Below are 14,911 nucleotides of genomic sequence, written 5' to 3' on the forward strand. Positions count from 1 at the left end.
ATTGGCTGAGATTGTGTACTTAGGAAGTGGTGATATTATTATGTGAATCCAAGCTCTCTGGCTCCAAAGCTTCCCCTCCACCATTCCATTCTGTATTCTAGGCCTTTTGCCTCAGATTTTCTAAAAAACATTCACATCCCTACATGCACATTTAAAATATAAACCATTTTCATTACTGAACTCTCCAATTACATTTATCATTTAGCATGATGGCAGCAATGATAGAGACTGGGCTAATCTATGCACCCACCAACTATTTATTTTATAACAACATTTACTGAGATACGATTAATCTTCCATAAAATTTACCCTTTAAAATGTACCCTCTCAGTACTTTTTAGTGTATTCAAAGAGTTGTGCAGTTATCAGTCTTATTGAAGTTTAGAACATTTTCAGAAGCCCCATATCAATTAGCTCATTTACTATTCCCCTTCCCCCAGTGCCTGGCAACCACCAATCTACCTTCTGTCTCTATGGAGTTGCCTATTCTGGGTATGTCATATAAATGGAATCATATGATATATGGTCCTTTGTGACTAGCTTCCTTCACTTAACATAATGTTTTCAAAATTCATCAAAGTTGTAGCATGTGTCAGTTCTATTCTTTTCTGTGGCTGAATAATACTTCATTGTATGTGCATACTGTAATTTGTTCATCAGTTCATTTGTTGATGGACTTTTGGTTATCATGAATAATGATGCTATGAGAGTTTGTGTATAATTTTGGTGTGGGAATAAGTTTTCATTTTGGGGTACGTGGCTAGGAGTGGAGTCCCTGGGTCATAAGGTAATTCTATGTTTAACTTTGTGAGGACTCTCCAAACTCTTTTTCAAGGCAGTTACATCATTTTGCATTTCTGAAGCACTGTATGACAGGTCCAATTTCTCTATATCTTCACCAACACTTACTGTTTTTCTTTTTCTTTTCTTTTTTTTTGAGACGATGTCTCGCTCTGTCACCCAGGCTGGAGTGCAGTGGTGCGATCTCGGCTCACTTCAACCTCCACCTCCTGGGTTCAAGCAATTCTCCTGCCTCAGCTTCCTGTGGAGCTGGGATTACAGGCTCCTGCTACCACACCAGGCTAATTTCTGTATTTTTAGTAGAGACAGGGTTTTGCTATGTTGGCCAGGGTGGTCTCGAACTCCTGACCTCAGGCAATCTGCCTGCCTCAGCCTCGCAAAGTGCTGGGATTACAGGCTTTAGCCACCACGCCCAGCCCTGTTTTCCATTTTAAAAAAAATTATCATCATCTTACTGGGTGTGAGGAAGTATTCCATAGTAGTTTTGATTTGTATTTTCCTAATCGATAATATTATTAACTATCTTTTCATATATTACACTTACTGGTCATTTATATATCTTCTTTAGAGAAATGCTTATTTAAGTTATTTGCCCATTTTATTTATTCTATTTTTTTTGAGACAGGGTCTGGCTCTGTTACCCAGGCTGGAGTACAGTGCACAATTTTGGCTTGCTGCAACCTCTGCTTCTTGAGCTCAAGCCATCTTCCCACCTCAGCCTCCCAAGTAGCTAGAACTACAGGCACACGCCACCATGCCCTCTAATTTTTGTATTTTTTTTGTAGAGATGATGTTTTGTCATGTTGCCCAGGCTGGTCTCGAATTCCTGGGATCAAGCAATCCATCCACTTTGGCCTCCCAAAGTGCTGGGATTACATGTGTGAGCCACTGCCTGGCCTTTAAAAGTGGCTCTTAACCTGGGCACAGTGGCTCATGCCTGTAATCTCAGCACTTTGGGAAGCTGAGGCAGGTGGATCACTTGAGCTCAGGAGTTTGAGACCAGCCTGGATGACATAGTGAAATCTTGTCTCTACAAAAATTAGCTAAGCATGGTGGTCCATGACTGTAATCCTAGCTACTAGGGAGGCTGAGGCACAAGAATGGCTTGAACCCTGGAGGTGGATGTTACAGTAAGCCAAGATCGCACACTGTAAACTCTCAGAGAGGGAAAAAATACAAATTGAAGCAAGTAAAATATGACCTACATGTAATGGCTCTTTATGTATTCCGGATACAAGTCCATTATCAGGTACACATTTTTCAAGTATTTTCTCCCATTCTGTGGGTTGTCTTTTCATTTTCTTCATAGTCTACTTTGAGGTGCAGATGCTTTTACTTTGGAGGAAGCCTAATTAATCACTTTTTGCTTGTTTGTGCCTTTGATGTCATATATAAGAAACCATTTCTTAATCCAAAGTCCAAAAGATTTTCTTCTCTGTGTTCTTCCAAGAGTTTTATTGTTTCAGCTTTTAAAATTTAGGCATCTTATCATTTTGAGCTAATTTCTATATATGGTGTGAGGTAGAGGTCTGGCTTTACTCTTTTGAATATGGAAATCCAGTTGTCTCAGCATCATTTGTTGAAAATCTGCCAGTTATTTTTAAATCACAGTACCATGTTTATTATTTTATAAATAATATAATAATCCACCATGTGTGGATGTAGCAAGAAGTTACCATCCATGTAGCAGACACACCCGTCACAGGACACTGAATTTCCTGGTGCCTTGATCTTGGACTTTCCAGCCACCAGAACTGTGAGAAATAATTTTCTATTTTTTACAAATTACCCAGTCTATGATATTCTTGTTGTAGCAGCCTGAATGAACCAAGACACCACTGTATTCACAATAATGAGGACAGTGCTAGGTATATATTATATGCTGAATAAATATCTGTTTACTAACTAAACTCTTAAATTATATGATGGTATCAACATATGCATTTAAATTTCAAACAAATTAGAGCATCTACGGTAAGTCCCAGGTGCCAATTAGGTCTCTAGAATTATGACTCCTTATCACTGATGTCTCACAAGGCAGCTAGCAGAGGTTAGAAGACTCTGTATCTTCAGGTACCAGGATTTCCTCATATAGGACCACACACCCAATCCTTTGCTAGCTGTCACCATCTATTACTTCTCAAAAACAGCAACAAAGATATTTCCCAATATGTTTAGAAAGCAAAAAGGATGGGGGTAGGGATTCAAGGAGAGAGAGGGGATAGAAAAAATATATAGGTATGTGTGGTTTTGAGGTTCTCAACCAGGGGTAATAATTTTGTGATTATTCTAGTGGTACTATCCCTAAAACATTGTGGTAGTGAATCCCTTTCTCCCCTCTTGTTTAAGAAAAAGGCCCCAATGGCTTATCTTATCCCAGAAGGAAAAACTCTGTGTGCAATTCCCAGTCCAGGAAATTCCTAATACCTTGGAAGTCGCCAAAGCCGTGAGTCAGTGGGTCTCTTTTCTCTTTTTCCTTGGTTAAGTCTTGTCTTCAGCAAAGCCCCACTCCAGCTGTGAGGCTCCCCCTCCACCTACCCCACGCCTTGAGAAGCCTCATGGAGCCTGTGGGTGGCAGTTCTTCCTACACTGGTGGCATGCTGAGCTTCTGCCAAGGTTGAAGGAAGCCACTTCAAAAGACACCACTGCTGCCACTGATAAATGGAATCAGGACGGCCCTGCTTCAGCACAAACTGTTTCTAAGCACTTTTCACCAGGGCCCATTCTTGAGGGTACGGAGTGGATTTGGGTAATGACTGGGGGCCTCTCATCCAGGCAGTCAAGTACAAACTCATCCCTCAGTGTTAGAAATGTTGGGGACCTGAGGGGTTCTGTTTGAAAACAGGGAAAATAGGGTTTCTTCCATGGCCTGCCTAAGTGTTCCCTCTAATTCCTAGTTGCTAAGTAAGGTTGGAACACTTTTCAGTTTACTATTAGAAGATAATTTATAATTTCTGATGCATTAGGCATAGACTAACTGAAGTTAAATTTATACTTTTCTTCCATCATTTCCAAATGAATTCAATTGCTATGATTCCATTGTTTAGGAAAACAAATAAAAATAGATACTTGTAGCAAAGGACTGTTTCATTTTTATAAGGGCAGCATGATATGAGGAGGCACTGAAATGGGGCTCCCAAACCTGGATAATAGTATTGTTTGAACTTGCAAAAGCCGTTTTTCCTCTTTGGGCCTCAGTTTCAACATTTACAATGACAGCTGGGTGGACAAGAAGGGGATGATTCAAACAGTCACTGTGATCCAATATACAAAGAAGGATACTTCATAGCAGATGTGCTGAAAAGAAATTATGCTTCAGGAAGAAGCACATTGTGATCAGGGAGAGCTACAGCGATTGGTGATTTGCTTTTTAAACTTCCCAAGTTGAGTTATGGATGCAAAAGAGTTTGCATTTCATTTTTCTTAATGCCTTTTTGTGTTTTAGTGTTTTTGTAATAAAGATACAAAGATGGGCCAGGCACAGTGGCTCATGCCTGTAATCCCAGCACTTTGGGAGGCCGAGGCAGGTGGATCACCTGAGGTCAGGAGTTCATGACCAACCTGGCCAACATGGTGAAACCCCTTCTCTATTAAAAATGCAAAAAATTAGCCGGGCGTGGTGGCACCTGCCTGTAATCCCAGCTACTCAGGAGGCTGAGGCAGGAGAGTCGCTTGAACCCTGGAGGCGGAGGTTGCAGTGAGCTGAGATCAGGCCATTGCACTCCAGCCTGGGTAACAAGAGCAAAACTTCATCTCAAAAAAAAGAAAGAAAGAAAGAAAGAAAGAAAGAAAGAAAGAGAGAGAGAGAGAGAGAGAGAGAGAGAGAGAGAGAGAGAGAGAGAGAAAGAGAGAAAGAGAGAAAGAGAGAAAGAAAGAAAGAAAGGAAAGAAAGGAAAGAAAGAAAGGAAGAAAGAAAGAAAGAAAGAAAGAAAGAAAGAAAGAAAGAAAGAAAGAAAGAAAGAAAGAAAGAAAGAAAGAAAGAAGAAAGAAACAAGGACGTAAGACTGTTATTGTAGTATTGTAGCATAGTTTTGTTTTGATCTCATGTTACATACAGGTAGTATGTGGTAATGGAAAGAAACTGAGATTTCAGACCTAGGCTCCAATCCCAAAGTTGTTGAACCCCGCATTAAGTCCTGTCAACTATAAAAATAAAATAATAATATGTACTTCCTAAGATTTCTCTGATGATTAGAGATGAAGATATAAAAGTACTTTATGTAAAAGTATCTTGCACGTAGTAGGTATTCAAGAAATACAGACTCTCTTTATCTCTGTGTTCATGCTTGTTCACATTTGCCGAATGATACTCAACGATCCTGGGGCACCTGGAAGAAGGCGGCTTGGCCACATCGCGTCGATCTTGGCTAGCTGGTGTTTCTGCTGTTGATATTGATCTTTCTTCTGGACAACAGTTAACCTTAACTGTGCCTCTGAATGATAGGAGCATTGTGAAAACCAGTTCCTCAAGGTGGTCTGAGAAATGGTGGCAGCCACATCTAAATCATTGTAAAAGCCCAGTTTTTAAAATGCAAATAAATGTTCATGGGAAAAGTGGGAGAGGAAGCCATCAGCGGATGGAACTGAGTCAGCAGAGGGCGTCTAAGCCAACTTAGTGACAAGATTCCCTCCTGGTACTTGAACACAAAAAGGTAGCATAGAAGAGCGGGTCAGAGCATCAACTCTAAAGCCAGACTCTCCAGCCCAGTTTTGAACTTTGAATTTTCATTTGCTGACTCTGTGAGCTGGAGGAAGTTATTTAACCCGTCTTCACCTCAGTATCTTCACTTGAATAATGGTGTCAATAATCATGCCCAAACTTAAAGGGTTGTTATGCCAATTCCGTGTGTCAATATATGTGTTTTTTGAGGTCACCCAGGCTGGAGTGCAGTGGTGCAATCTCAGCTCACTGCAACCTCCGCCTCCCTGGTTCAAGCAATTATCTTGCCTCAGCCTGCTGAGTAGCTGGGATTACAGACATGCGTTACCATACCTGGCTAATTTTTGTATTTTTAGTAGAGATGGGGTTTTGCCCTGTTAGCCAGGCTGGCCTTAAACTCCTGGTCTCAAGTGATCCACAAGCCTCAGCCTCCCTAAGTGCTGAGATTACAGGTGTGAGCCTCTGTGCCTGGTCTCTATGTGTCAACATTTTTAAAATGCTTAGAGCAGTACTTGGGATGTGGTAAACAGTATGTACGTATTTGTTAATAAAACAGGTTGCCAGGTGATAAAATCTCTTTAAAAATTTACACACTGGCCGGGCGCGGTGGCTCAAGCCTGTAATCCCAGCACTTTGGGAGGCCGAGACGGGCGGATCATGAGGTCAGGAGATCGAGACCATCCTGGCTGACACGGTGAAACCCCGTCTCTACTAAAAAATACAAAAAACTAGCCGGGCGAGGTGGCGGGCGCCTGTAGTCCCAGATACTCGGGAGGCTGAGGCAGGAGAATGGCGTGAACCTGGGATGTGGAGCTTGCAGTGAGCCGAGATCTGGCCACTGCACTCCAGCCTGGGCGGCAGAGCGAGACTCCGTCTCAAAAAAAAAAAAAAAAAAAAATTTACACACTTCAGGAGAGACTTCAGATTAGTACTCACAGGCTTGGGTCAACTTTTCTCTTATTAATTATTAATAATGAACTCAGGTATCGCTTGGGGCCTCTCTTCACATAGGGATTTTGGTGACTTCGGCTTAATGCTCCAGAGTGCTAAAATTAGGGTAAGTGTAGAGCCTTCTCCATGACTTTTGAATATGTCTGTTATTGTAACAGGACTGGAAATTGAGCCTTAAGCTGCTCTTTCATGCAAAAAGAAGTGTGAAAGTAAATGTTTCAGTGTAGGTTGGTGGCTGTTCTGTAAACAAGAACCTGGCTATCATTCAAATCTACCTCATGGCTTCCATGCCCAAAGTCACTGCCTACTCCCAGATGGCTGCTGGACTTTCAGCCATCACATTGCAGTTATAGGCCAGAATAGAATAAAGATTTTTTAAATGGAAGGAAAAAAAAAAGCCCATATTGACTATTTTTTTTAAGGAGCCTTTGGCAGAAATTTAGAAATTTTAGAAAATAATTCTGCCTCTATCCCTTTGACCAGAATTTGATTACATGGCTTCACCTACCTACAAGAGAGAATTGTAAGTAGCCTTTTAGATGAACACACTTTCAAGAGATAGATACTGGGAGGTAACTAACATACTAGCCATATGGTTCATTCGTCATTGCTTGCAAGTAAGTTTAGACCCACATATAAACCTAGATGTACACCAAGTCTCTCACCAGCTTTCTGAAGAAATCCATCCCACAGTATTTGTATAGCCTTAGTGAATACTACCATGGGGTCAGAGGCATGAGAATCAGAAGTGAGTTATTTGGCTATTTGAGCTTATATCACTGTCCCCAACAATATGTATATTCTGTGAGCCTCCCCATCCTTCCAAAAACTAATTTTACAAACCTTCCTTATCCTTCAAGAAATTGACTTTATCAAGCCAGAGCTTCTAACCTATGACTTTTCTCCGCTGTACACAGATCTCTGGAAGATACTATCTAGCCCCTGCCATTTCCCCTGAGCCATTTGGGGGACTCAAGTGTAAATCGTGAGAAAGCTGGCTAATAACCAATGGATAGCAAGCATTCATAAAGTGCTCACTATGTGTCAGGCGCTTGTTACTTAACTTTAATCTTTATCAAGGAAGTTGCTGTCCCATTATTACCAATCAGAAAATTCAGGCTTAAGACACTATAGTAAACAGCACAATTTCATTTAAACAGTGCTTTACATTTTAGTGTGAGTCATTCATTCACAGGCTTGGGTCAACTTTTCCACTATTAATTATTAATAATGGGCATGCATTCATTCAGTTCTATGTTCTTTCATTAAATGTTTTGTTATATTTTTATAATAGCTCAATGAAAGCATAAATGACAAGTTGGGGTCTCAATTAGGGTCAAATAGTCAAATAAATTCTGTGCTTTATGTGATTTTCTATCTACAGTTCTTTTCTCCTCCAGAAGAGATAAGCTTACTTTCTTCAACTCTCTCACCAACTGCAATCATTTCCAGATTCCTTCTCCTCTAGGCACATTCTAATTTGGCAATGACATTCTTGAAATTCAGCATTCAGACTTGAATCTAATTCCTAGAAATGGTCAGTCTAACAAAAACAAAATGAAACACAAACCCTAATTGGTAAGACTCTTTAGCATAGGTAGTTAGATCAAAGAGAAAAACTACTCTAATTAAAACAATATATTTGTATTACTAGCACCAAGTGCTAAGTCTAGCATAAAATGAGTATTGAGTTTTTAAAAGAACTCAGGTTGCACACTTTAGAGATGATTATATTTGGTGGAATCACAGAGCCGTCTACAGACGTCTGAAGGGTTGCCATGTGGAACTGAAATTAGAATTACCTCTACTATTTGTACTAAACTTCTACCACTAATAATAGCTATTATTTATGGAAAACTTTCCAATTATCAGCTACTTTGCTAACTATATGACTCGGAATATCTGTTATTTATTCCATATAACAATTTGATTATTTAGAATTATTGTGCCTATAAAATACAAAAGCCAGCTGAGCTTTGAAGACATCAACAACCTACTTAGGAACTCTCAGAGAGTAAGTAGCAATAATGAGAATAAAATCCATGGCTCCTCTGACAAAATCCATAGCAGTGAAATTACTGAATTTTGGATCATTCTCAATTCTTCTCAGGGCCTCAGTTTCTCACTTGTAAAATAACAGGTTGAGTCTTAGGGTGTATATAAGCAGTAGCATGCTGGAGCTGGTTCTGAGAGCCAATGGTTATAATTTTGTGAGCTGGTTTTGAGCATAGCCATCACTGACAATGAAATTATTAAAATTTCAAATTAAACATATTACATTAAAATTCAAAGATAATAAATACTCAAAATCGTGATTTACTAATTATTTTACCTCATTTAATTATTATCTGTGCTTTTGAGACTATTTATATCTATTGTATCTGTGTGATATCAATGAAGAACGTGTTGCTGCACTTTTCTTCCCAGCTCTAATTCAATGAAGTCATGTTGGTAGCTTGAAATCTGCCAGGTAAGAGTATTTACATCATGGAAATCAGCAAATGCTACAAATCAGGTTTTGGGTTATTGTTTTGTTGATTGTATTGACTTATGACAGTGATGAAAAAATATTAATAATGCAAGTTAAAGTGTGTCATACTGACAGTCATTAAATATGAGTAGCACCCAAAAAATGAGAACATATTATTCTAGTGTTTAAAAACTACTACCTAATTAAGAGAATAAGACATTCAATGTCATTGTGAATGAGAGAAGTTCCAACATATGTCTTTGTTGTTTCACTTTTGTTGCACCCATTAACATAAATGAAAATGTCCAGTAACATTCATTTGTCAATTGAAGCTATAGGTTATCTATAATTAAAAGAGTTCAGTAAAAGTCATCAAAAAAATTTAGTGAGAGTCAATTGGCCTTATGAAATTTATAATAAAGAATATTGAAATTTATAATAAAGAATATTATCTCTTATTATTATTTGCTAATTTGTGCTGAACATCCTTTATAGTGATAAACATATATATTTAAATATAAATGTAAATATATATAACATGTATACACCCACACACACACACGCGTGCACACAGAGCACTGTTTTGAGAGTTGGTTGTTAAACGTTCACCAGCACACCACTGTCTGTACAATCTTTCTCATCTTCAATTGTTCAGTGGTCTAACTAGGGCCAGTAGGTGGAGACCACAGGAAAACAAACACTATGAAGAACTTGTCCCATCGTTGGAAATGTGTAGAGGTGGAATGGGCTGCTGAGGGAGATCTGCATCATTTTGCTGATGATAAAGTCACTTGATGGGGCGAGAAGGACGCAGATGATGTTGAGGATTCTTCCTTCCCAATCAGAAATTTTCAGAAGCCTCAGAGGCAGGCTATCAGTGTGAGAGGTGGGAAGAGTGCACCGACCAGGCAGTAGCCAGTGGTTTGTGAGACTTACAAGTTATGAACTTATTAAGAGTCTTTTGTACTTGTGGCTATCTTTTCATAAATTGAAACTTTCTCAGTGACCAGAGTCTGAATTTTATGCCTTGAGTCCATTTCCTCCACTTCTGTGATCACTTCCACAATTGCAGTGCATTTAGGTGTTTCTATATGAGCCTGTGATGTGAGAATCTTCTGGGGCTGAGGCGCGTGTCTAACCATAAATGAAAGAGTTGCTTGAGGAATTGCATTTTTCTGATTCTGATCTGAGTGTATTTTGAGGGAAATCAGTACAAATGTAATTCGTTCTCCATTTTCAGTTCCTCAAGCTCTAGAACTATGCTGAGATTGTAAGAAAACCTCTCAATACATTCTCTCACATCCACAGCCCCTCTTCACTGTCTCATTGATAAAAACAGGGTCGTTTTCCCTTCATCAATAGATAACATCCTGACGTGTTATCTGTGGATTACAGGGTTTAACTATAGTGGATTCCTCAGAAATTCAGGACTGAATTCTACCAGCAAGTCAAATCAACTGGTAAATCAACTGAAGTCAAAAGCAAATTAGTGACTCTGTCTTTTTATGAACCTGACATTGATACTGGTTAGCGTCAGTGAAAAGCCAAGTATGTAGAGTTTAGATGTAAGGATACTAATTTTGATTGAGAATCCACTTTGTTTAAGAATTCTACTAAACACATAACACACACCATCTGTTTTAATCTTCCCCATTCTGTAAGAAGCGAAACTGAGGCTAAGCGGTTAAGATAGATTGCCCAATGCTAAACACATTGTAAATGGCAGAACTATGATTTGAACCCCCAATTCCAAATACCACTGTTTTTCAAATGAATCCTGTGGCTTCTGTATAAAGCTTCAATTTAAAAAATGAACTAATGTGTCACAGTCACCTGTTGGAGTAGTTTATTATAATGACCAAAAAGGGGAAAAGGGCTATTTGAAAAATAACATGGAGATTGCTTTGGTTGTTCTTGACTGACTCAAAGACAAAAAAAAGGAACCAAAAATGGAAGAAAAAAAAAATACCCATCCTGGGCCTGAGCCCTTACACCCATATGACCCAGGTGCATACCATACATTCAACCGTCAGGAAACACTCCACTTCCCTGCTCACTGGCTTTCTCTATCGCAGCCCACGCTGTCTCCTTGGACATGATGACCGAGTTCAGCGTTCTTCTTTCAACATCCGTGTTCTCTAAGTAGAAAGCTTCCCCGTACTCTCTGGTTCTTCTCACTCTTGTCTCCAGAGAACCTTTTCTGTAAACTCTGGACCTTAAAAGCCTAATGCTGGCCCCGGTGGCTCCAGGGAGGGGCATTACGTCAGTAACTGCAATGTGATTTTCTTTATTTGTTTCAACCCATTGCCTCTAAAGTTTTGTCAATATCACTGAGGATGTGACATGGATGCTTTGCCAAGATTCACATTAATTACAACCTCATATTGGCTCTAGAAGAACCTGAGGAAGTATCAGGCTTAAAACCGTTCATCGGCATGTGGCAGCTCTCCATAGCCCTTATAACTCTCTTATTTATAGCTGCCTGCTGCATTTTCTCAAAGTAACATTAGCCTTTAACATGTTGCAAAGTGATATATGTGAACCAATTATTAACTGAAGTATCTGGAACAATAGAAACTAAAAAAAAAAAATGTGTTGTCTAAGGTTGAGAAATAAGATCTCATAACTGCTGAAATGACTTTATACACACACCCAAACACATACACACTCACACACATTTCATGGGAATTCAGTACAGTAATGGAATAAACATGTTTTGATCTAATTAATAGTCTCAGAAATAACTCTGTATACATTATTCTAGCATAAACTATAAACCATTCTAAATCTGCATTTTGGCAATACTCCATATGCATAACTCCTTCTGCTAGGTTTCAGATACTTTCTTATGAGAATTAAGAAACCGGTGAATATCTTTAAGAAGGAGAGTGACAGCATTTTGGTTTATTCTTTAAGTAGTTATAAATGATGGGGATAGCATAGTTGTGAGTAATACTCAGAAAGCACATACATACAGAGCTTCAAAAACTGATGACTGTTTGAAAGTCAAATGGTGAGTTTTACTAAAGACATTTTTAAAAAGTATTTTGGAGACAAGAAAGGAAGAAGGAAGGAAGGGAGAGAGAGAGTGACGGAGAAGGGAAGGAAAAAAGGAAAGGAGGGAGGGAGAGAGGAAGGGAGGGAGGGAGGGAAAAACTCTTAAAGCAGTCATACTTTGTTCTTTCTTTCCCTGTGGATTTTAAATAAAGGTACATTTTAGCATGTAAACCAAGACTCTGCACCAAGACCAACTCTCAGTTTATGTTCTTTTTTGAAACAATTTATATTTCTTCCTTTTAATTACTGCAGCAATGGCTTAGAATAATGTTTCTCTGAACTCACAGGCTGATCTTCATTTCCCACTGCATTGCTGGGCATTTTCTTATCAGCAATTGTTGTTCTACTATTCCTCTGGAGTCACTGACCCCATTCACCTCCAACCTTCCTGCACCCCTCCCTGCCTTCTTGCCACAGTGTGACCACCATCCACCCTTGTGAAAGGTAGAAACAGTGGCCTCTGTGGGCAAAAGCAGCACTGAGCCAGCAGATCCAGTCCTAACTCATCCCTTTTCCTGGAGCCCTTCTGCTGAAATCTACCAGCACACTCATGCATGGAGGCCCTGGCCACTGTCTCTGGGCTTGTAACCTTCTCATTTTCCAGTTCCGCCCCTGCCAGGTATGGAAATATTCTAATTTTTCTCTGTTCTCCAAATTCCAACCACAGGGTATGTAGACTAACATCCATACATCAATCTTCTATGGAATAGAAATGGAGACATGCTTGCTTCAGGTAATGCTGAAATTAAAGTGCCATTCTACATTTTGTAGGTAAAGTCAAAATGAGACAACATTCTTTCATTCATAAGTTCATTCAATGAGCTGAGCAGGCTAGATGTATTATATAAAATATAAGACAAACATTGTCTCTGGGGATACAAAGATAGGCAATGTTCCTGCTGCTCTGTTTTCTGGTGTTGGAATGGCAGACTGTAAAACGGGTAAACAAAATCATGCAATAATAATAGATGATAAAGGTTGGTAGGAGGGAGATATTCAGGATGCAGTGTTTGGAAATAAGGGAAAAGTATGGACTTGTTTTAAATAGGGTCATAAGAAATCTCTCTGAAGAAGTGATATTTAAGATCAAAGTGACAAGAAAGTAGCCACGGCATACAAAATTAGATGAGTAAAATGCTATATAAATGATAGATAAAACCTAAATTAATGAGGCAGGATATTTCCCTGACCCCTTCATGGATGGGAACAGAAATGCATGGATGCTGGAAATAGCTAGTTGCTTTGGTGCTGGCTGGGGCAGACTCCACTCGCTTAGTCCTACCATGTTCCACCCCTTGCGGGAGGGGGAGTATAGGTGAGTGGATTCAGGGTTCAGGGCAAGCAAAACTCCATGCAGGCCCTGCAGCAGCTCTGGGGGGATGCCCATGCCCCTTGAAGCCCCAGAAGGAGTGTTACAGTGCCCTTTTAGGTTTGCCGTTCGTGAACAGCTGAAGTGTTAACAGCTCAGTGGAAGGTCAGTGTGACAGCCTTTGCACCTGCACTCATGACATCTGAGCTCTTGTCTGGTGTCCATGAAGAATGAGGTCATGTGAATGAATTGAAGATGGTGAATGCAGGGGATTTTATTGCCAATGAAAGTGGTTTTCAGTGGAAAGGGGAGCTGGAAAGGGTCCAGAGCGGGAAGATAATCTGCCCCTGGAGTCTAGCCATCCCCGACTGGATGTCAAGCTGTCCCTCTGAAGTCAAGCCACTTCTCTCTGATGTCTAGCTGTTTCTCCTCTCTCTGCTGGATGAGCTCAGGGTTTTTATGGGCACGGTATGGGGGTGGGGAGGGCCACGGCTGGTTTTGGAAAAGGCAACACTTGAGTGGGGAAACAGGGATGTCATTTCTAACTTTGGGCAGCAGTATTAGACTTTTTGGCTTGAGGGTGGGGACCTTGCCAGGCACTTACCCTTTTCTGCCCAGAATTTCCCTGCCTCCTGCCCCTATCATTAATATTGGCCAAGAATAAAGGTAAAACTTTTAGCTGTTCTTTTAATATTTCTACAGGAAGCCAGTGAGGAGGTTACAAAATATTGGGGTTTTTACCTTGCCATGTGTGGGAAGGACCTTTCATTATTAAGAAACACAAGTTCTTTTTGTATATAAAGGCACAAATAGGCCTACCAGAGAGACACTGAACCTTCTGGTGGCAAACACTTTCTATAAAGGGTGAGACTGTAAATATTTTAGGCTTTGTGTGCCATATGATTTCTGTTGCAGCTACTCAATTCATAAAAGCAGCCACAGAAAATATATAAATATATAAAAATATATGTGTCTATTTCCCAATCCTATGTTATGTATGGATGTAAAATATAAATTTTCATGTGTCAGAATATTATTTTTTGATATTTTCACAGTCATTAGAAGACATAAACACTATTTTTAGCTTGAGGGCTTTGCAAAAACAGGTAGTGGATTATACTCAATCTGCAGGAAATAATTCAGAGACTTTTGCTCTATATCAAGTGGTTAAAAGTGTGAACACTTAAGCCAAGTTTCTGAGTTTGTTTCCAAATACTTCCATTTTCCAGTGGTCCACTTACATGTCCAGGTCAAAGAAAATTTGCTTTGATTCTACTTTGCTCTCTTTCTTATGTTTCTATTCTTCTTTTCTTAGCCAAACTTCTCAACAAATTGTCTATACCTCTATGACTTTAACAACATTTCCAGTTCTTGATGTTCTTCCAGAACCATGATCCCCACCATCCACATCAAGAAGTGGTATTGATGTTCCTTTTTCTTGAAACCCAGCAGGCCTTTGTGAATCCTTCAACTAATAGAGTGCCACAGAAGGGATGCTATGAGACTTCTATGCTAGATCATAAAGGCAATACAGTTTCTTCTTCCTTCTTTTAGGACACGTACCTGTGGACCCTGGAGCTGCCACGTTAGAAGTATATAATGCCTATATATATTTTAAGAGGCTTTCATTAGACTTCACCACAGTAGATCTGGCCATGGGCAA

General features: G+C 39.7%; 1 long non-coding RNA gene across 2 annotated transcripts in view; it reads left to right on the plus strand.

Annotated features, from left to right (window-relative positions):
• Positions 1–14,911, plus strand: part of LOC105492802 (uncharacterized) — a 323,274-nt gene that overhangs the window by 51,623 nt on the left and 256,740 nt on the right. The window lies entirely within an intron of this gene.

This window comes from Macaca nemestrina, chromosome 8 (genome assembly GCF_043159975.1).
Source record: "Macaca nemestrina isolate mMacNem1 chromosome 8, mMacNem.hap1, whole genome shotgun sequence".
Lineage (NCBI taxonomy): Eukaryota > Metazoa > Chordata > Mammalia > Primates > Cercopithecidae > Macaca > Macaca nemestrina.